The following is a 23,992-nucleotide window of genomic DNA, read 5'->3' as shown; positions in this document are numbered from 1 at the left end:
CTCGTATTATCAGTTCTAGTAGATTTTTTGCAGATTCCTTTTGTACATAGATGATGTGTCATCTGAGAATAAAGATACACCCCCTCCCCTGCCGACCCCCAGCCAATCTCCGTGTTTTTAAAAATTTTCTTCTTTAATGCACTGGCTAGGACTGCCAGTACAATGTTAAATGAAATTGTTAGGGTGATTTGGTCAATTCTATGTTGTCTAGTTCTGGCATTTTTGTATTCTTTTACATATTTTTTGAAGTTTGTTCTATGATTCATCTAAGTTCTGTCAAAACAGCAGAGGAACCTTTAGCCCGCAGCTAATTTGGCTCCACTATTGAGATAATCCTTTTCTAAGTACAGAACTCATTGCCTCATGCATTATGAGAATTCTACACTCCAGCTGTTGGGAGGATAACTTATTCCCAGCCCACTCTGATCTCTGGAATTGCTTCACCAGCCTCAGGTAGTTACTGCATATACATGTGCTAAAAAGTACTCAGCTGAAGACTCAGGAGAAATTCCTCGTGTATTTTTAGAACTCACTCTCTCTCTTATCTCTCTCTCTCTCTCTCTCTCTTTCTCCCTCCTTACCTTCCTCCCTCTCTCAGGAAGACTTCCAGGGTCTGTTTGTTTCCAACTATTCTGTCTTGAGGCCTAGAAACTCTGCAGACAGTGATCTGGGGCCACTTTTAGGCCTCATATTATTCGTTCTTTTATCTCATAGATCACTGTCCTCAGATGACTTTTGTCCAATGTCTGAAAACTTGTTTCATATATTTTGCCCATTTTAAATTATTTATTGTGATAGGGTAAAACTGGTTCCTATTATTTTATCATGGCTAGAAGCAAAAGTCTTAGGTGTATTTTGAGTTTATAAAATTCGTCAAATTTATTAGGACTAATTTATTTGATTCATTCAGACTCTTTCAGAAATAGAAGCCCAACTCAGCTTCCTTAAATAGCTGAAATATGAAAGCACTTACCTACGTGGAAATTAAAAGGTAGATAATAGACTGCAGAGGTTTAAAAGGTGGTAAAAACACACACTCTCTTTGCATCTCATGTTTGCTTGCTTTCTTATATCATCTTGGCTTTATTTTTAGAAAACCCCTCTCCACAGAGTTTAAAGATGACAGCTGTAGTATTATGTGAAACCTTGAGTGATGACCTCAGAGGAAGGGTAGACATCTTCCTTAATAACTCTGCTAACATGATTGAAAGGGATTCTGACTGGCCCAGTTTAAGTTACGTTTGCAACTCTGACGTCAGTACTTTGGTCAAGGTATGGCGTACTTGGGTTTATCGCTCTGGTGTAGGAGGACATAAATGTCAGCCATACCAGGAATATCATAGATTACGCAGGATTATTTAGAAAGAGGAAGAACTGATTCCACAAAGCGAGGGATTTGGGGAAAATAAAAGATGCATGACCACTATATTTAGCTGGTAATATTGTTTAGAGCATGCACTTGTTATCTATCTCTTCATAATAATTACTCTGATATTTATAAGCTTAAAATAATAAATATTTATTACCTCATAGGCTCTATGAGTTAGGAATTTTAGAGTCAGAACCATCTTTAGTGGAATGGTTGTGGCTCAGGGTCTCTTTTGTTGCAATCAACTATTGGCCAGGACAGGTGTCATCTGACAGCTTGACTGGGGATGAGTGGGAATGGGATCTACTTCCAAGCTCACTTACTGGCTTGTTGACAGGCTTCAGTAGTTGGCTGGCTGTTGTCTGGAAGTCTCAGTTCCTTACCACGTAGGGCTTTCCGTAAGCTGCCTGAGTGTTCTCGCTACATGATGGCTAAATTCCCCAAGAGTAAACGATCTAAGAGAGAGATTTTTCTTGTACCCAAGATGGGAGTTACAGGCTTTTTATAGCCTATTATCAGCAATGATCTAACTTTATTTCTCTTACGTTTCACTTGAGGGGAAAAGAGTTAGTTACATCTCTGGAGGGGAGGAATATGAAAAAAAGTTGTGGACATATTTTTAAAACTACCACAGGGCTTTTATAAGTAGAATTTATAATCTATAATAATCACAAGGACTTCTATTATTTTTTTTGTTTCTTTGCCTATAAATTTGTGGTGTGAGAAAATTAGAATTGTATTACTATCTCAAAAAGAAAAAATCATACTGAGCTTTGGAAATACTGTAATACATATATATATTTGTTATGGTAACAATTAGCTGCTTATCCGGATTGTTTTAGGAATGGAAAGAAGTCTGCAGATACGCTAATAGACTATATTTCAAACATTTTGAAATATTTTACACAAATTCAGAAACCCTTATAGAAGGAAAAAATAACTGCAACCTTTTCCTTCAGAGATTTAATATAAGCTCTGTGTCTATAAGCTTCAGCAGAGGTCACTGCCAAGTTCACCTCACTGTGAAGGAGATGAATTATACATTCGATTCTTTGTATTTCATTTAAAGTTGTGGCTTGTAGACATCCACTCAGTTATATTTTACAAATAATTTCCTACCTGGGTAGATGTTTAAAAAAATGTCTACATAGGTAGAATGTGGAGATATCTTTAAAAAGTAATAGCATGACAATTAAAGTCACTATTTGTTACTTTAGTTGTTTCAAGTTCCTAACAGTAAAGCAGGTATCTTGACAGTAATCTGCTACCTTTTCCCACGTTTAATATACTTATTGTAAGAAAGGGGCAGAAAATATTTAAAAATGCTTTCTCTTTGACTTGCCGTAATTCTACTTTTTCTTCATTTCTACATGGACATGTAATGAAAAAAAATCCACATGAACAATAGCTGTGAACATTTCTTCAGCTTTAAACCTGAAGATTTCTGTTTAAACCTACTCCTGCCAAAGATGTAGAAAAACACATCGTAATAGTACACAAGGTTGTATCAAAAGTAAGCTTCTTTTCCATCCTGGGCTCCGAGTGCTTTTGTTCTCTTGCTCAGAAAAAAACAACTCTTAAACAGATTTCTGGGTACTTAAAGAGGCCGATCTATGCACTGAGAGCGATTCGTATGCGTCTGTGTGTGTGACCGTATGTGTGTGTGGTTGTGTGTGGATCTGTGTGCGTGTGTACGTACACTGTCTCCTTTTTAATGACATTAGTGATTCTCTAAGTTTATCACGTCTCACCATCACCTGGACGGCTTGTTAAAACAGTTTGCTTCAATGCGCCACCCACCAGAGGTTCCAATTCCCTAGGTTAGGACTGAGACTTGAGAATTTATTTGCCTTTTTAACAAGTTCTTTCGTGATGCTGATGATGCTGGTCTGGGCTCACACTTTTAGAATCACTGAATTATGCAGATGGCAGTAGCTTGTCTACCGAAGATTTGTTCCTGTCAGTTTGTTTGAAACTGCATCTTTCTCTTTCTGACACTTGAGCGCCACGTGGCTAATGTGTCCCTATTGATGGATGCTTAGGTTGTTTCTACAGTTTGAACCTTTAGCGGGAGCAGGTGAACTGGTCGATATTCAATTTTTCAAAATGGACAATTAGCCTAATATACAGTTCACAAATCGATTCACAAAATACAAAGGAAGGTTCGATTTGTAGAATATCTCATTTGATGAATTTATCTATTATAGTCCTCCCAGAAAAATTTTGATAGCTTTTAAAGAAATGATTTAACAGCCTTATAAGAATGCTCGATTTTGATTACTGGTGACATATACTTTTCTTAAAATTAACTAAGGTAAGATGAATATGTTATTGATGAACTTGGTCACCGAATCATAAAACTGCTTACAGACTAGTGAATAGCAATTAGTAAATAGTATGCATCTCCCTTAATTCAGGGTATTTTTCTAACCAAAATTCTGCTATTTTGTATATGATCATTATATTTAAATTGCCAGTGTTTTTATTCATATGCCTTTAAATCTAATCTTCCAGCTTTTAAAACTTTAACATATTGATCATTCCTTTGCACATTCCTCAGATAATATAGTAATTTTAATTTTATGACTAACAAGTAAAATTTCAAAGTGTGAATATTGTTAAGTTCTTACTAATTTCTCAACTTAAGTTAAATTAAGAACTTAAATTTAAATTTCAAAGTAACCAAAGGAAACAATAGTTAAAATAACCGTATCCCACATAAAATATTGACACTTCGGTTTTGAAAGACCAGCAATGGAGATGCCTTGACTTAACAGCAATTTGCAGGAAGATTGTATTTGAAAGGTCAAAATCATTCAGAACGCCAGAAAAAAAAAATGAGGTTCCATGGAAGGAATTATGTGTTTAGTGACTTAAATTTAATATATGCTAATCATAAATTGAAAACTCTTAAGGCCTAGGATGTAAAAAGTCAGCAAAGGTGCTCCCTCCTGAAAAATAAGAAAAAGTCAGGTAAGTTACACAATTATAACTTTCTTTGAGCTCATCAGAGAGCTGAGATGTCACAGGGAACGCCACTGGAAGCCCAGATAGGCAGGCTGCTCACAGAACGACAGGGCCCCAGCTGTGGCTCATGAGCAGTTAGAATTCAGCTAGACTTTGTAATGACTTGCTAACGGCCAAGCAACAGGATTAAAACCTGGGGAGCTATAGACAGGAATGGAGTCCTTGTCCACTTGTAGGTTCTTCTCCACAGACCTCCAATGGGTGCTTCTGAGAGTCGAGAGACTCCCTCAGCAGTTCGTGCCTGGAGGAAGGGAGCGACACTGTTTGTGAGGAGAGCATGAAGCGCTTCCAGAACCTTCTCTCTAATGGCACAGATTTAACATGAAGGGTGGGTGGGTGTGGGGGCGGGGAGGACAAACGCTGTTTTTTTTTTTCCTAAGAAACACATGAAGACCCATTGTAGCTGGGTAAAAAATGAAAACAAACAAACAATCAAACAAACAACGACAACAACAACAAACCAGAACCCTCTACCTCAGAGGAAAAAGGCAGGAAAATTCCTGGTACCCACACTAACAACAGTAGGGTTATATATATATATATTTTTTTTTTTTCCTAGCTTTGGGCAAATAGGCTGGAAACCATCTTGCAAATAAGATCTACCAAATAGTCAAGGTACAGTTGGGCTGCCTTGATTATTTAAAAACCCCTGCTCCACAGACCCAGGCATAGGGCTGGCCTAAGAATAAAGTTTGACCAAGACCACAGAGAAACAAACACCTCGCCTCCCCAGCCTCTGCAGGGTAAGCACGAACAGTGGTTTAGGAAAAGAGAGTGGAGAGGGAGCCCCCGTGTCTTGCGGGTGACAGGAAAGGCTGAAAGTTGGGAAGATAACATAAACAAACACACGAAAACGCCATTGGACGTCCCGGCCCACCCCTGCCTGCAAACTCATGCCAAAGGAAGTCGAAGCAAGTGGTACAGTAGAAGTTATCACAGCAATAACGAAACTCAAGCCTAGCTCAACTCCTGACTAGACCCACTCACTTCTGCCAAAGAAGAGGCACGCACACTTGTAGGCGTAAATGCCATTTACCTCAGTCTCTACTAGTCGATACGAGATGTATGGAATTCAGTACAAGATTACAAGATGCACAAAAAAATCCAGAAGCAACGATCTGCTGTCAAGAGACAAAATAATAGAACTAGACTCAGAAGTGGCCCAGATGTTGAAACTATCGGATGAGTTCTTTGACATAACTATGGTTAATATGTGAAAACCTCTAGCGAAAAAAAGCAGAAAATGGGATTTAACCAATGGGGAATTTCAGCAGCAAGATGGAAACTGTAAGAAAGAAACTAATGTAAGTGGTAGAAATAACTTTTACAAATGCGGTAACAGATAAAAAATGGTTCCGATGGGCTCATCAGTAGACTTGACATAGTTTAGGAAGGAATGAATTGATTTAAACATCGGTCAATAGAAACACCCAAACTGGAACACGAGAGAGAAATAAACGTGAACAAAACATTTCAGGGCATCCAAGAGCTGTGGGACAATATCAAAAAGTTTAACATACATATAATTAAAATGTCAAATGGAGAACATATTTTCGATTTGATCCTTTCTTTTTACTAAGCATTTAATGCTATAAATTTCTTTCTCAGCAGTGCTTTGGCTGCCTCTCATAAATTTTTATATGCGGAATTTTTATTAATCAATTTTTATTTCCTTTGTGACTTCCTCTTTAGCCCCTAGAAGTGTATTGTTTAGTCTTCATGTATTTGAAAATTATCCTATTATCTTTCTGTTATTGATTTCTAGTTTGATTCTACTGTGGGCAGAATTTATACTCTGTATGATTTCCTTTTAATTACCTGAAGATTTTTTTATGGCACAGGATCCGGTCTCTCTTGGCATATGTTTTATGGACACTTGGAAGAAATTGAATATTCTGCTATTGTTGAATGGAGTGTTGTATAAACGTCGAGCAAATCTTGTTGAGTGACGGTGCTATTATTTACATTCTTGATGATTTTCTGTCTGATGTTCTATCTATTGTTGACAGAGGAGTGTTGAATTCTCCACCTATAATCGTGGATGTCTGTTTTTTCTTGTAGCCCAATAAACTTTTGCTTCGCATGTTTTTTTTTCTTTTTTAATCTCTGTTGGTTGCGTACACATTTAGGTTTGCTGTATCTTCTTGGAGAATTGGCCATTCTATTATAATGTAGTGTCCCTACCTTGCTCTAAAGTCAATTTTATTTGACATTAATATGCTCATAATATACTCATGCCTTCATTTGACGAAAATATTTTCATGGCATATATCTTTTCATCCTTTTACTTTTATTTTGAATTTTTTCCCATGTACTCAAGTTGTTATTTCTCTGTCTTCAAAGTTTATGATGATGTTTTGGCATCAGTTTCTTTGGGCTTATACTGTATGAGATTTGTGCAGATTCTTAAATCTATAGTTTTTTTTTGTTGTTGTTGTCATTGCCAAATTTGGAAAGTTTTCAGCTATTATTTCTTTGAGTATATTTTCAGTCCTGTCTTTTTTCTCTTCTCTTTTCTAGGCTATGATAACACATATGTTAGATCTTTGGTTCATTTTCTGTTTTCAGTCTGTTTTATCTCTGCTATTCAGATTGGCTAATTTATATCATTTTATTTCCCAGTTCACTTATTCTTTCCCCCTTTTTTTTCTATTCTTTTGTTAATCCCATGCACTGAGATTTTTATTTAAGTTATTGTATTTTTCAGTTATAAAATTTCCATTTGATTACTCATTATGTATTTTATTTCTTTGCTGAAACTTCATATTCCCTTGCTGGGATTTATGATGTTTTCATTTGTTTTTATAATTGCTTATTGAAGTGTTCTTATGACTGCCTTAAAATCTTTGTCAGATAATTCCAGCAACTGTCATCGTGGTCTTGACATGTATTGATTCTTTTTCCGTTCAGTTTGAGATCTTTCTGGTGCTTGGTATAAAATGTGACTTTTGATTGACATCTGGACATTTTGGTATTATGTTGTGAGACCATATTCTATTTAAAACCCTTTTACCTCAATTTATGTGACACCATTCTAGCAGGAGGATTTATGTGACACGTGGTCGGGGTCCTCATTACTGCTTGGTGGGGTTGGGAGTTTGGGAGTTCCAGGTCCCCACGTGGTCTTCACTGACACTGCAGGGGGTAGGCTTGTTACTGGCTGGCACAGATGAAAGTGTGAGCTCCCTGCTTGGCCACCTCTGAAACCATCCACAGGAAGGGATTGGGAGGACCTTATCATAATAGTCTTACAAGGATGGAAGTCTAGGCTCCTCACTTGGCTTTTGTGGCATGATTGAGGTAGAACCACAAGTTTCTCTGCATCTCTCACCCCACATGGTGTGTGAATGAGTAAAGTTATTTTCTAAAAGTTTTCTGCTTTGCTAGTCTGCTTCTCTCCTGGTTCCTTTGGTTGGAGAAGCTTTTATTGGGGTTTCTTTTTTACATGTATCTGTTGGTATTTCCAGTTTGCCAGCTTTTTCAGCTGCAAGTCTTGGATATATTAGTCAAATAAGCTACCCCAAGGAACTCACCACTGTGTCATTCTGTGGGTTCTGTGGTTCTTGGACAGTCTTCTTTCTACTCTTCAGACTCTCCGTTTTATATATCCAGAGTTTTGTGTTTTACTTATTGGAAGGAATAAAGATGAGAAGTATGTCTACTTCCTCTTCTTGGAGACAGAAGTCTTCTTATTTTTTTCTTTTGGTTTACTTTTTATTCACTAATGTTTGTTATGTCTTTACTCTTTTTCATCTTCTAAATTGGTATAATATTTTTACTGATAGATTTTTGAGTATAAAATACATTCCATTAGGACAAAATTGTGTGAGAGGATGGAATAGAGATGTGAGCTCAAGGAGAAAAAGAACAGATGTTAAGTTTATGAAAGTTAAAGAAAAGCTCATTATGCATTTAAAAATAAATAGTGGTTGGCAAAAATTTATTATTATACTTATATTCCTTAGAAACATTTAAGAAGAGAGATTCAACAGTTTTATCTAACAGTGTTATATTTATCTTAAACTAGGAATCGCATCTTTTGGAACTACAAAAACTTCTGATGAATGATGGTAAACAACTTACAAATGGGCAAGGAGGTACAGAGTTTTCAAAAATATTAAGGAAATACATCAGCAAAAAAGGTTGAGTCTGTCCACTACTCTGGTGCGTGTGCCTGAGTTTGAGATTACTCGATTCTCTGTGTAAATAGCTTCAGAGGATGCGAACTCATTTCCCAAAGTGGTTATGACTGTTCACATTCCCATCAGCAGTGCATGGCAATCCCCAGGGTCCTATGTCTTTGCCAGCACTAATATTATCAGATTAAAACATTTTCGTCGCTATGATCAGAATAAAATGTTATCTCATTATGGTTTTAATTTGCATTTCCCTGATTGTTGATGAGGCTGAACACCTGTTAATTGTTTATTTCCATATTTATTTTATCTTTATTTAAGTGGCTGGAGTTGCCAATACTTGTTTCTCCCCCAATTTTCTACTGGGTTAATTGTTTTCCCATTGACTTTGAGGTATCTTTTACGTATTCACTAATGTTCTGTCAGTTATTGTGGTGCATTTAACTTCTTATAGCTTGTGATTATATATTCACTCTTGTTATACTATTTTTGATAAACATATGATCTCAATATTAATGAAGCTCTATGTATTAGCCGTTTCCTTTGAAGTTTGCATTTTTTGTCTTGTTTGAACATTTTCTTCTTTACCTCTAGGTCATAGAGATATTCTGTTTTTACTTCTGAAAAATTTTATGGCTTTGATGTTTGCATTTAAACCTTTAATTCACCCGGAATTGATTTTTTGTAAGAGATGACATAGGGCTCTGATTATTTTTCCTTTATAAAATGGTTTGTAAACAGCTTTTAAAATAATTCTCCTCTCACTCACATACTGTCAATGTCATCTCCATCAAAATATTTTCCGTGTGTTCATGGGAATGGTTCTGGGCTCAATGTCCTTCTCTCTCTACAGCTTTGAGTGACTACTATGCAGTTTTATTTACTATAGCTTAAAAGAAATGTTAATATAATAAATAAATCTTATAGTTCCTTTGATCGTATTCCTTTAAAAAAATACGTAAATGGCAGTGGCCTGTTTGTTTGAAGATGTTTTGCATATCTTTAATGCTGGCTATTGTTATTTTATTTAAGTATAACTAATTTTTCAACAACTGGATTTTTTTAGGTCAGCTATTAGAGGGTACATAGTACAGAGGAGGAACCAACGTGTAGTCTGGGCTATCAGGAAATCCTGGCTCTCAGTAGAGTTCGTGTGTGTGTGTGTGTGTGTGTGTGTGTGTGTGTTTAGCCTTGTCTTGCTTTTACCTGACAAAGACTGGGACAGTAGTTGTACTTACCGACTCATGATTTTCATCTTGGTACAGTAATTATAAAGAACGTGTCTGTGTATTTCTTCAGATATCTTTGTTTTCCCTGCAAATTCGTATTTTCAAACAAGGTAGCAAAAAACTGCAACTAACTTCATCCACTCTGTAATGGGTTTTCCAAACTAGGGGCTGCTGGTTTGGACCATCCTATTTCTCTACGTGAGATCTTCAGTGTAAGCAGGTTGTCTTTTTTTCTTTTTCCTTCACCTTGGTCCAATTTTCACTCAATCTATTAGCCCTTTTTCATCTATTTTGAAGGAGACGTCAAGGGTATTTTTTAGTATTGGTGAAGACAGAATTTCCATTTTACCTCCTTGCTCTCCTTGCTTTTGGTTGATTTCAGGAAGATGTCTGCTAACAGGCTTTTATGTACTCGGTTTGAAATCTCAGCTTGATGTTCGGATTCATTGAAATATTTTATATATCAGGTTTTACCTTTGATCATCAAACTCTGGAGACTATTTATTTGCACAGGAAGAAAATTTGTAATATTATACAGACCATAGAAAAGATCACATGATACAATCGAGAGTATAAATAAAGAAATATTTTTTCAGATTTTAATTAATTGTATTATAAAGCGTCTTGGCAAGAGGGCATACTGGCATATTGTGTTTTTGAAATTACTGAATATTTCTTAATACATTTGTTGAAATATGCATTAAACGAAATCTAATGTAGTTGATTGTCTCATGTCTTGTTTATGGCAGCATGAGATAAGGAGAAGGCATTTATTTATTCCATACCATAGGTCTAGCACTGAGCACAAAGTCAGTCAGAAGCTGACTTTTTAGCACGAAGAAAGAGAGAATTACTAACTGCAGCTAACACGTATTGAGAATTCCAAGAGAGCTACCAGAGACTATCTTTTACTGTGTCGAAACATTTAACTGGAAAACAACTGTGAGTATGAATCAAACAGTAGGTTCAGATAGCCCAGGGACGTGCTATCTTATTATAAATTTCTTCCTTAAAATGCTACTCATTTTAAGGTAATATAATTTTAGCAACAAGAGGAATTGGAGGTGGATTCTGCCTCACTAGGTTTCCCCTACTCTTATTGGGTCCTGGATTAAAAAATACTGTTCAGTCTCTTGGCCATCTCTTGAGGATTGGCAAATGCTTCCAGAACAAAACCCTCCCTGGATGTAGAGTTCCTTTCTCAGGGCTTCTGTATTGTCCTGTATTTTGGCTTGGATAACATTTATTTTCACTCTTATTTGGTTCTTTATTGCTCCCCCCCCTTATTTTCCCCAGCATATTACTTGTATTTATGCAGGGGTAGAGGGTCCATATGAATTATCTTGCTTAATAATACTGGACATAAGAATCCTGTTATATTTCATAAGCGTTAGCATTTTAACGGCCATTCTAATGACACTAATGTCCTAATGGCTGTCCTAATGACACCAGGAGGTGAAGAGTCCAATCACATGTTATAAAAAAAATCTGCATCGCACCATTATCCTTGGTCTAACTTACAATGGCCAAAAAGCATCCAGAAGCATTTCCGCATTCAGAAGGAATTTTAGATTCCAACTCTGATTGTGATACTTATGAATAAAGTTCTCTTTATTTTAGAACATTCTATTGTTGGCAATGAAATTTGTTTTGAATTTTTTTTAGATACAATTAATGCAACTTTTTTTGTGTGCACAATTGCTGTTATTAAACCAATGGTGTTCATTGGTATTGATAATGTCATAGAATAGGAAAGAAGTATAGTTTATGTATCTGGCCATAACATTTGGCCTTTCTGTGATGTATTGAATATTCAGCCAAAGCTTCTAGATAAGTTGCTGATTATTGTTATCTGAGACCCATCGTCTTCAGTGGTATCCGTGTAATAGAGTGTTAAAATGAAAATATCTCTAATAATGAAGTCTCCTGAAAAATTTTTGAACTAATTTTCTTTCTAGTTAGTAATAATTTCTGCCAAAATACTATAAAATAAAATACTACAAAATACCATAAAATAAAAATCTCTAAGAGATTTTTCATATAGACTTAAGAAAAGTCTTTAAATAGACTTAACAAAAGATACACTATTTAATTTTTGATTTAACTAATATTTATTGAGTAATTCTTATAAAATGTTAGGTACTGGGGATCTGCAATAAATAAAACAAATCTTGTCCTAGCTTTTGTATTTTTTTCCATATGGCTTAGTTGTAATTTCACGGTCCTTAATAACACTTTATCAATTTTTATCAAGCCCAATTAACTTAATAAAATTTTGGGCTTCTTATAAAGCTATAAGATGTTCTTCTTAGGACTTAAAAAATAGTATATAACAGCCTAATTTCTTTATGGGAATTAATTGGTTTTATCGCAGAAGAATGAGACAGCTTAAGTTGGTACCGAGTTACGTGCTTTAGGTTTGAAAGCTAATGATATTATAATAGTTATATTCTTGCTTTTATGAATCTTAAGTTAAAGCTATCCTTACCTTTGTGCAGCCACCAGAAACAAGTTCTTATTAGTTCTTACCTTGGGGAAGACTGAGGACGAATGGCAGGTTTATTTAAGGAGGCAGAATGAAGTAATGGAAATAGCAGGTGTGCATATGGAGTCAGGCAAGGACTGACATCTCACCCTGCCCTACTGAATGCATTGGAATGAGTTATTTAATCTACCTGAACCTCCATTTATTTGTCTATAACGTAAGAATTGTAATACCGCTTCTATAGGTTTTGAGAGCACTAATACATGTAATATACACAAATATTCTGTGCATAGCAGCCATTAGAGATGTAATACAGCTCCCTCTCTCTCTCTCCCTAGACCCCCGATGGTGCCAAAGCGCTAATTCCAAACCAAAGATGGAGAGAAGTTGCTTTTCCCTTCCTCTCACCCTAAAACCTCTTTCCTGGACTTTACGTCATGCAAACTGACAAAAGACTTCCTTGCACTCTCTTCCAAGTAAAAGTGTGAGAGTCATCTAGCCTTAAATTAAATGATAAACCTGCTTCTCCCTAGGATATGAAACTCGTGGCCAGGAGGTCAAATTTCTCCTGCTAAGAAAAGAATAATAATAGCTCCTGGCTGTTTAAGATGAAGGGATACATTTCCTGTGACATTTAATCTGATAATAAAAGGCTGTGGGAAACTCTTATGGGAGTCAGGCAAATGATGCAGACGAAGAAAAACGCTGTTTGGTTGTAATAGTTCAAGGTTGAGTAACCTTATACTGATATAGCGAGAGCCAGTTCATTACAATTCAACTAAATAAATAGGTAGTCTGTGAATGCAAGTCGAATTTGATGTAATTGGTAATTTTACATTCAAATATATCATACATATAAGAAAGAGATTGATGCTATGTCAAGTTTTGCTTTGGGAAACTGAGTTTGAACGAGGTGGTCTCGATTCGAGTCCTGAGTATCAGACAGGTTCATCTAATTTCAAGTGAAATTACTGACCCAAATTTGTTAGAAGAAATTATTTTCCACCCAGTGAAATGTTTTCAGACTACTGTTCAGATGAACTCCAACATGGTAAATCTTTTTTAAAAGAACTGAACGGAGCACTGAAGAATAGATTAATATTTTTCTAGCCTCTCTCTATAAGTGAAAATATAGCTATTTAATTATAGCTATTTAACTTTAAAAATAATCTGATTGCACTTATAAATAACAGTCTAATAAAAGAATTCAGCTTAGTTCTTATGAGGACTGAATGATGGAGGTTAAAAGGCCATTAGATATTTTTGACAAGTGTTTGGAGTGACTACTGGCAGGAAATTCTTATTGCCCTTTCCTGCCTTTGATCTGATTCTGCTGCTAACCTTTTCTGTGACTTTAAACATAGCAGTGGAGTAGAATCTTGCTATTATATGCTCTCATATTCAAAATCAGTAAACCCCACATAGATTATGAATTTTAAAATCTGGTAGCTAGGAGTTTAAGTTTAGGCTCCATTACTTACTAGTTGTGTTATCTTAAGATTATTTTTCAGAGTTAACCACTATTATTTCAGTATTTTTTTTTTTTTTAGGAGGGGAGAGTAATATGTTTAAATATTTTACATGTATATACATGTGAACAGATAATTAACATTGACATGAAAGTGGGGTAGTTCTATATATTTGTTTTTTTATTTGCTCTTTTTGCCTAATAATGTTTATAAAGATGTACCTTACTAGATTATTAAGCATATCACCATGATGTACGTTACATCCCCAGGACTCATCCTGCAATTGGAAGTTTCTGGCCTTTACTCATTTTCACTTATTTCTCACCCCCTCCCCACCCCATCTCTGGAAATCACCAATCTCTTCTTTGTATGAGTTCGAATTTTAGCTGCGCTCATAGATTTGCTTCCACGTCTGACTTATTTCAGTTACATAATGCACTCAGGGTTCATCTACGTTGTTGCAAATGGCGGGGTTGCCTTCTTTTTTATGGCTGAATGATATTTCGTTGTATATAGAACCATAACTTGTTTACCTATTTATCCATCAGTGGACACAGATTGATTCCACGTTTTACCTATTACAAATAATTCTGCAGTGAGCATGGGGGTACAGATACCTTTTCAAGATAGTGACTTCTTTTCCAAAGGATATATTCCCAGAAGCGAGATTGCTGGATCACATAGTAGTTCTATTTTTACTTTTTGAGAATCCTCCATATTGAATCAACATCTAATATATGTTTTTTTTTTTTTTTCTCTCTCTCTTAGAGACTGGATTCATGCAGTCCAGGAATCAAGTGGCAGCATTCACTGTTACCCCTAGTGAATCTTTAATCGAATTTTTGCTTTCCGTTCCTTGACCTTATGCTCTGCTGGCCTAGAGAGCTCGTTTCCAGAGGGAGGGGCGCTTCCACCAGGAGACACCACATTGGCCCCACTGAACTGGACATCAAGACTGCGACCCTTCTGGCCACTTTGGGCTCCTCATTTTCTAAATCAATAAGCAAAGAAAGGAGTTGCTATGCTGGCTAGGGTGACTGCTCCTGACTCCCAAGGGAAAATTGGACTATACTACTCCACAACAGAGCTGAGGAAGGATACAGGAAATCCCTTCGGATAGTTTTTTGTATGACCACTCCTGTGGTTAGGTCACTGGCGAAGTATAACAACGCAATTCAGATAGGGCCACTGATTTCCCTGACCCTGTGGGAATGAGGGTTTAGGTGACATTTTCAGGTGAAAAGCCATGACCACCTGAGGTGCTTGCTGAAGGCAAAGCAATACAGAATAAGCAGTGAAAAAGATAGTTTCACTATATATAAGTCCACATAATAATGATAATTATATATGTATCACACACAAATTTATATGTATTATCTTCATTTTCTTTCTTTCCTCCTCCCCTTATTATGTAGATAACATTGTCGATTTTATTTTTATTTATTTTAGATTATTTATCTATTTATTTATAGCAATAATCACTTTATTTTCTTATTTTCTTTTATTCTTTTTTTTCTTCCCCCATCAACTCCCTCCTCCCACCTCCCCATTCCCTTCTGGTAACCGCTAGTCTATAGTCCCTGCCCATGAGTCTCTGTTTGTCCTGTTCATTTGTTGCTTTTAGGTTTATATTCCACATGTAAGTGATATCATGTGATTTTCAACTTTTTCTGCCCGGCTTATTTCACTTAGTATGATTATTTCGAGGTCCATCCATGTCGCTGCAAATAGCAGTATTTCACCTCTTCTTATGGCTGAGTAATATTCCATTGTATGCACGTACCACAGCTTCTTTAGCCAATCGTCTATCGTAGGACACTTCAGTTGCTTCCATGTCATTGTTGATTTTAAATTATAGTGTGTAAGTATCATTAAGTTATGGGATATTAAGAAGAAGTTTAGATATCACTTAAGAATTTTATATCCTTTTTTAGGGAAGAAGTTAATGTGTCTTTGGTTGTACATAGGGCAGTAATATAATGTCAGGTGGAATTATGACCTGTTATTGTTTTTACTTGAAAATTAAGTATAGTTTAAGAATATGTGTAAGGATACTAAATTGACAAAAGGTAGACTTATGATGGTTAATCTTGTGTGTCGACTTGACTGGGTCATGGGGTACTCAGATATTTGGTTAAATCTTATTCCTGAGTGTGTCTGTGAGGATGTTTCTGCATGAGATTAACATTCGACTCTATAGACTGAGCAAAGAAGATTGCTCTCCCCAATATGGTTGGCCTCATCCAATCAGTCGAGGGTTTGAACAGAGGGAAAAGGCCAAAGAAGGGTAAATTCAGTAGTTCTTTGTCCGACTTCTGGAACTGAAATGTAGATTCTTCTCTAGCCCTCGGATTGGGTCTCACACAATCAGCTCTTCCAGTTCTTAGGTCTTGGGACTGAGTAGATCTTACCCCATTGACTCTCCCGGTTCCAAGACCTTCAGACTTGGACTGAAACTAGACCACTGGCCCTCTTGATCCTCAGGCCTTCGGCTTCAGCCAGGAGAGATGCCCTAGGCTCTCCCGAGTTTCCACTTTGCTGACTGCAGATGGTGGGACTTCTTAGTCTCCATGATAATATGAGCCTATTCTTTATAATAAATCTTTTTACATGTACATATTTAAAAAACATATTATTAACAAATATTTAAAAACTACATTATTACAATGATGTAATATATACTTACATAATAATTATCCATAGTATATAAGATTATGTACAAAATATATTATATAAATAATAGAATAAACCTCTATATTTGTTTGTTTGTTTTTCTATATATTACATTAGTTCTGTTTCTCTGGAGAACCCTGACTAACGCAGTGTATTTTTGTAGAAGTCTTAGATTACATTATAAGCTCTTTTATGGCAAGGCTTATATCATATAACTTGTTGTATTTCCAGTTCTTAGCTCAGTTTCTTATAATAAATATGGGCTGAAAAGGTTTGTTGACAATGTCAGATTTTTTTTTTTTATTGAATGGAGGCTATCTTGGAGTTTAACTTTATCCTATCTCTAACTCCGTATTTGTCGAATATGTAGTGTCAATAAACTTTGTAAGCTTCCGTAAGTACATTAGAAGTAAATATTTACATTCTAGACAATTGATGTGGGAAATTATATTTGTTCAGTAAAGGCAGGAATTTCATTAAGACTTTTTCTATTAGTTTAGTTCTAGCTACATTATTATTTGAAAGTAACAGAGCAGGTATTTCTTTAGAAACAATCTGCCAATACTAAATATTTTGCAAATTCAGAATGATTTCTCTCAGGCCATATTAACTAGTTTTGCGATGAAAAATCAAAATGTATATGATACTCATAAAACCGTTGCTATAGAATAGTTAGCTTCATGTTATCCATATGGAGGACATTGCCATGCTTTAGGCATTTTAGGTCAAATTATTTGTTTCAACTATTTTAAAAATTGAGATGCATTGACATTCATAACTGTAATGAAGGAAATGAGGCAGCTACATCGTGACGTCTTATTGCAGTGAAATATTTATGCCCTTTGGAAGTCTCAAACAATGTCGCTTCTTTTCTCCCCTTAGTGTTTTAGAAAAAAAAAAAGAAAGAAAGCAAAATCAGGATAGGGTAATCAGAAGATTTTATGGTGTAGAAAAGAAGCCAAAGGCGCCTCAGAGGGCACTTGGATGTCCGATGATGGTATCTCCTGTTCCGAGGGGCTCCTTCTACCTGTGTCGCATAGCCGACTGTGGCAGGTGCCTCTCTCTTTGTAGAAGCCATCTGCAGTGAGGGAAGAAATTTAGAGGAAACGGTTTTTTACAATGTGGCCAACAGAGTTTATAACAAAAGGGTAGCGCAGTCATGCGTGGTTTGGAACATGACAATGGCAATTGTTCTTCTGATGATTATTAACTATGCCGGCTGGATCTAAATGGTCCAGACGACCAGCAAAGGTTTTCCAGGCTTGGACTCTGTCCACTTTCCTGCTGTGTGTGGAAGCAGTTGTTCACTTTCTTGTTCTCTTTCTGTTCTATCCTGGCAGCCTATAAAATTGAAGTTATTAAGCCTCACAGTTTAGTTAATACTTCCAGTCGAGCCTGGGGAAGAAACCAGGAAGCAGGAAACTTACTTCTTAAGCAGATTTAAAGAGGGGAGGAGCACCCTTAACAGATGGCAGTTGGACTTGTGGCAAAGTCAATTGCTTCTTTTTATTTCCAGCAGGTACTGAGACGAGCTGGATGAACGATTCACAGAGCAGCTTGGATGAAATGCAACCGAGTTCAGAAGAGGGAAAAAGGAACTTTTGAGCCAAGACAGATCAAAAGATGTTTGAGGATGGTTTAGCATTGGAACACTTCAAAAGTGCGAGGTGAGCTATTCTGTCCACCTCCAGCCTCAAATATCTATCCAACATTCTTGGATAAACTTTCATATGCAGAGTAAAAATGAGAACTGGCTTTCCCATGAAATGCCCTATTATTTCTTATCTTTCATTAAGCTGGGATCTGAGAGTACAGAGGGAAGAAAAACATAATGAAGTTAAGCTGATCTTTTGTGGAGCCGAGGCAGTTATTAAAATTCTGACACTTAAGCATAGGTAAGGGCAATTTAAGACAATTATTTCAAATGGTAGTCTCACTTCTCACCGAGAGAGTTTGCTGATTATCTCACTGTGGTTTGGAATTTTCTGAATGAATGAATGATAAAGGAAGAATGAATAGAGGAGTACTTGAATAAAATACCTATGCTGGAGCTTTAATGTCGTGAGCTTGCAATGTCATATTAAACGAGCAAGGAGGAAGAAGAAAGCTTTCTATCTGGTGACCTTTTGAAGCTCACTAGTGTATAATATGTTTTCATCACATTGAAAGCATCTGACAATAGAAATGTGATATGCAGTTTCTTTCTTTCTCTCTCTCTTTATTTAATTGCATGGCTGAGGTATATCATTCTGCTGTGTCTTGACCTTGAATAGAATACACTTGAAGTATTTTAAAGCCAGAACAGATGGAAGGGTTTCAACCAAACTGGGTAAAACTAAAAAGGTTTTTGGTCTCCTGATTAAACTTATTCACAGAAAGATGGGAAAAGACAAGTCTAAAAATAAATAAAACATGTCTTAACACAATCAAATACAGTGGATCGAATAGAGTAGCAACTGTAATAGCGTAGTCAAATTCCTTTTCTAAAATATTAATTGAGAATTAAGACAAATACAAAGCTAGCCGCATTAGGTTCTGAGATTTATGCTTCATTCTGAGGCATTGACAAACTCATTCATAATTCATTTTCACTGAACAGCAGGTTGACTCCAAGTTTATGAAGGGACTCATCCAGAGTTTAGATGATAAAGGTTCATTGGCGAAGAAAATTCTAAGACCTCATATTATCTTGTTCTTCTCGAGGCACCAAAGGTCAAGTACATGGCCTGTGGCATGAAGCATCCTGCTGACAGCTTCTCCTGTGATTTTTAAGGTTAGAGAACTAAAGAATGTGTGTGTGTGCGCGCGCGCGTGTATGTGTATGCATAAGATAATGGAAACGTAGCTCTTGAGGTAAACAGTTTTCAGAAACTTAGATAATTTCTGATTAAATTTGCACCTGAAAAAAGCCAAGCACACAAAGTTTTAGGTAACCAAGAGCTTTATTAGATCGTAATAGAAACCCACATGCCATAACTCATCACTTACTTTTAATATTTTGTAAAATATTTATACAAACAAGTCACTGAAATATCATTTACATTTCAAAAGCCCAGTTCCTCTCAACTGGGGATAAGAATGCTTTGAATTCCATAATGCGACATGTCTATTTCTTGAGCTAATATGTTCTTTCCTTCATGAAAACAGTTGGAACTTGAATGCCAAAGATAAAAGAAGTGCGTACTGCTCTTCAGTACTGAGTAAAACTTCTAAAACATGGCAAATCTGATTTTTGTTTATAAAGATTGATGTAACCAACCGATCCACATATCAACATCTTTGTCCTTTATAAGAGCCAAATGGAATATTGGTTACTATTTTCCTGGGGAAATGACCAACAGTATTGCATATTTGGATGGATTATGAGATTTACCTTTTAGAGTCTCTATTTTCTCATCTATTAAGTGGGAATTGTAAAACTTAATTACTAATATCTATTGTTGACTGGAAGCCTTGTCAATAACATAAACAATAGATTAGCACATATTTTGTATGTCATAGGTATTATCTACTATATTCTTATAATAAAGTAAGCTAGAGAAAAGAAAATGTTATTAAAAATCTTAAGGGAGAGAAAATACGTTTATAGTGTTATTGAAAAAAATCTGCATATAAGTTGACTCCTGCAGCTCGGCCCATATTTTTTAAGAGTCAACTGTAATGGCCTTTAAAACATATGTATAACTTAGTTAATTTTATTACAACCAATTTTTATTTATAATACAACTGATTCATTAACATATCAAATTTAAATCAGTAAAAATTTTATTCTAATTACTTATAGGAATTTTGAACATTATCTATTATGAAGTAGTCAAAATCACATATATTTGTATTTATGAATAAAAATCACATTTGGTTGTTAATGTTATTAGAACCCATGAAAATAACAAATTTGATGTTGGTACCTTGTTCATTTGTTTATTTATGGTACTCGTTTGGTATTGGTACTTGTTTAAAATAATAAGCTACACTAGATCTGGCCTTGGACTATTACACATTTTTCTATCTTAAAATTGTTTGTAATTTCTTCTCCCAGAAATCAATTATTATGAATAGTAATGTTTCTTGTCTTTTGGTTTTTTTTTTAATGCAAATAATAGGTAGAAATTTTTACTTCAAATTAATTTGGATTTTTAGTTTATAGACACTGCTACTTCAGGCTAACACTTTCCTTGTCAAAGTGCAATCATCTGATACTCAGACTGAGATATGATAATGACAAGTCACCACCCCATATGTAAATGGGTTTTAGCACTTAAGTGGGAGACAGGCATTTGGATTATTTCCTGCTTCGAAGATAAACAGGAAACATACATCACCACTTGTAAGCAAGGCTTTGTATATGCTCAGTGTCTCTAGGACAGAATCCCTTTCTCTCTTATAATCACAATTTTGCCATAATAATCGATATTGAATATCATAAAGGATTCTGGTAGGAGACTGAGATAAGCTTTAATTGAACATCTGGTACATGTAGATAGTGTCGTTAATATAGATTTTATTTTATTAACACATCAAATAAAAGCAAAGGTATTATTTATGCCAATATCAGAGCATTGGTATGAGGCTTGTTTTACTAATATGATTCATAGTCTCTTATTACTTAAATATAAATTGAATTTACATGAAATGGCTCTAGGCTAGTTAACCTAAATATAAGAATAACGTTTCCAGTGACTATAGGGATATTGCTAAACATATATTAAGCATTCTTTGGGGATCAGTATTACAAAGTTACATTTAGGAATATGGTATAAAGCAAGAAGATAAAACTAAATCATAAAGGATAAACTTAAGTTCAGTTTAATTTATTGTATCTTTAGTTGAAATATGAAAATGAAGGGCAGTGTAAGAGCTGTTTTTTTTCTGGTTGACAGACATGTAAGAGAAGTGGGGGGTTTTGTGTTCTTTAGACCCGCTCCTGGGAAGTCCAGCTTAGCTAATTTGAAGACATACAGGCAAATTTGCTGAGTGGAATAAGGGAGTAGAGCTCTAAATTATTGATATGCTTTTTTACTGAAAGATGCTCAAAGGAATACTTCTTGTTAGTTCCCTAAGTCTTGGGAAAATGATACAGAGGAAGAGATTCGAGCGACCTGAACCTTTGTTCAAAGATGGCTGGCTGGATCGCTCAGCTTGACACTGTTAAATCTGGAAAATGCCACTGCCCAGTTATTTTCTTTTATAAAAAAAATCATAATCCACCTTGTTTTTATTTCTTATCTAATTAGAAAAATGTAATCATGCCCTTTCCAACTTTTTAAAACCGATTTATAATTTCTATTTTTATTTTTTTTGAACAAAGTTCAATTGCTCCCTTTCCCCCCGATTGTCAAAGTAATATCCTCAGGACAGGTAATCAGAGGAAAAAAGAAAGGAAAATAATATTAACCCATGAATATTTTTACTCTCAGAGGTTGTCAGTGGTATATCGGTTAGTATATTTCATGCCATTTTGTTTAGCATGGTGAAATCGTCCTATAGTTAGATTTCTTTAAACATTAAATTTATTGGGGCGACATTGGCTAACAAAATTATATAGACTTCATGTGTACAATTCAATAATATATCATATGTATATTGCATTGTATGTTCACTACCCAAAGTTAAATTTCCTTCCATTATCAGACATTTGACCCCTTTGACCCCCATCTACCTCTTCTCTCCTCCCCTTCCCTCGGTAACCACTAATCCGCTGTCTGTGTCCATGAGTCTCTGTTTGTCTTGTTTGTTCATTGATTTCAGTTTTATATCCCACATATAAGTGAAATCATATAGTTCTCAATGTTTTCTGTCTGACTTATTTTACTTATCATAATAATTTCATGATCCATACATGTTTTTCTTCATTCATAACATTTTATCAAAAATTTTTTCATGCTATTTTCAACACACCAAACATCATATATCTATATATCTACATCCATATAATATTCTAAGCGTGGCTGTGACTTTATATTGGACCACTCGAGTTTGATTAAAAATTTTAATATATGGTCATTGTTTATTTTCTTAAATAACTAATTAGGCATTCTTACTTTGTGAAATGTTAAGTTATTTAAAAAAGTTTTGTTAAAGCAAAAATTTAAACTATACCTGCATTCCATCCTGAGGTTCCACTTCTGAAAACTCATTTTAGCCAAACATGTATTGTACATGGTGGGTTTCCTTTAAGTAGTTATATTTATTACATATTCTTTAGAATATTCTTTAAAACCTCTCTCTATACAGAGTTAGACTTTTGGCTATTTCATACCAATATCTTTTTTCTCTCCTTAAAAATAGTCAGCCTGTAGACTCTGCCACGGAAACAAATGATTGGCTATAATGTGACTTATTCTGTTTTGGGGGAAAGACTTGGTATTATGACTGGTCACTCCAAAAATGTTGGAGGGTCAAAATTTTACGAAATGCACAGGACTAGTTATTGACCAGAAGACCAATAAAACTGTTTGAAAGAGCTGTCCATTGACTTTAAGCAAATGAGCTAGTCAGCCAGAAAAATTCTTTTCTTTCTTGAATTAAAAAAGTGATCAATACTGCAAAAATTCTTCACTAATGCATGTGATGTGATATATGACATTGTGAAATCTCAAGTCGTTTGTCTAAACCTGCGCATTGTGCAGGCCGAAGTCGGGGGGCCCTGCCTGCAGCTTAAACCTGATGATTGATGTGGTCCCGCAGGATAACAGCAATAAAGCCATTACGGCAGTCAGTGGGAACTGATCACTTCTAGTTCAGCAATGCAGTTTAAATTGGTCTAAACTGGTCGTGTCACTATGGGAACGATTCCCGCAGACCCACTATGAACCTTGGGGGACTTTTCTTCTAGTGATGAAGATCTCTCATCCAATATTTTACTAGATGAGGTTTTTAATGGGGATCTCCTCAATGAGAGGCTAAGCTAGTGCGATGTCTAGTCAGAATCTAGAACATGCGGTATACCCTAAATAAATACTGAATTAACATTGATCTATCGACAATTACTTCTGAATTTCAAAAACAGATAGATTTTAGAAAACAGATTTCTTTATTGTTACAGATTCATACCCCTTTCCACTTCAGATGTAGTATTAAAAAAATTAGGAGAGAGATGGGTGGCTTGCCATATTATCTTTGCTAATGTCAACGAGATTGGATTTGAGCATTTAAGCTCACACAAGGAAATTTGCTCTTACCTATTTCCATTTTGTTCTGCGATGAGACCGAGATGATATACTGTGAGGTTTATACCTTCCCCTCAGTGGCACATAAATCACCTAGAGCTGTGCTACTCCAACTGTAGTCCAAAAACTAGTGCTTATCTATATACTACTTGCTACCAATTCTGCAGTAAGATTAGTGGAGAAATTCAGTGTTGGTGAATAGAAACATTTTATGGCAACTTGATATTATCCAAACATCCTAGCGTCTTAGGGGACTCATCTTCTTGAATGTGATATAGATCAAAACTATTCACCAGGATCAAAAGTGAATCGGAAATAACTGTTTTTGTTTGTTTGTTTTTTTCTTTAATTTTTTTTTCTTTTTTGTTTTTTGCTTTTTACCACAAGATGGCGTGAGAAGTACTGATCAAGTCTATTTAGATGTGCGAACTCAAC

The 23,992-nt window shown here is 35.5% G+C and overlaps 1 pseudogene; it reads right to left on the bottom strand.

Moving 5' to 3' along the window:
* Positions 1-23,095, bottom strand: part of LOC107511420 — a 28,867-nt pseudogene extending 5,772 nt beyond the window's left edge.
* Between the last annotated feature and the right edge of the window lie 897 nt (positions 23,096-23,992).

Source organism: Rousettus aegyptiacus, unplaced genomic scaffold (assembly GCF_014176215.1).
Source record: "Rousettus aegyptiacus isolate mRouAeg1 unplaced genomic scaffold, mRouAeg1.p scaffold_m13_p_16, whole genome shotgun sequence".
NCBI lineage: Eukaryota > Metazoa > Chordata > Mammalia > Chiroptera > Pteropodidae > Rousettus > Rousettus aegyptiacus.
This window is presented reverse-complemented; position numbering and strand designations above follow the sequence as displayed.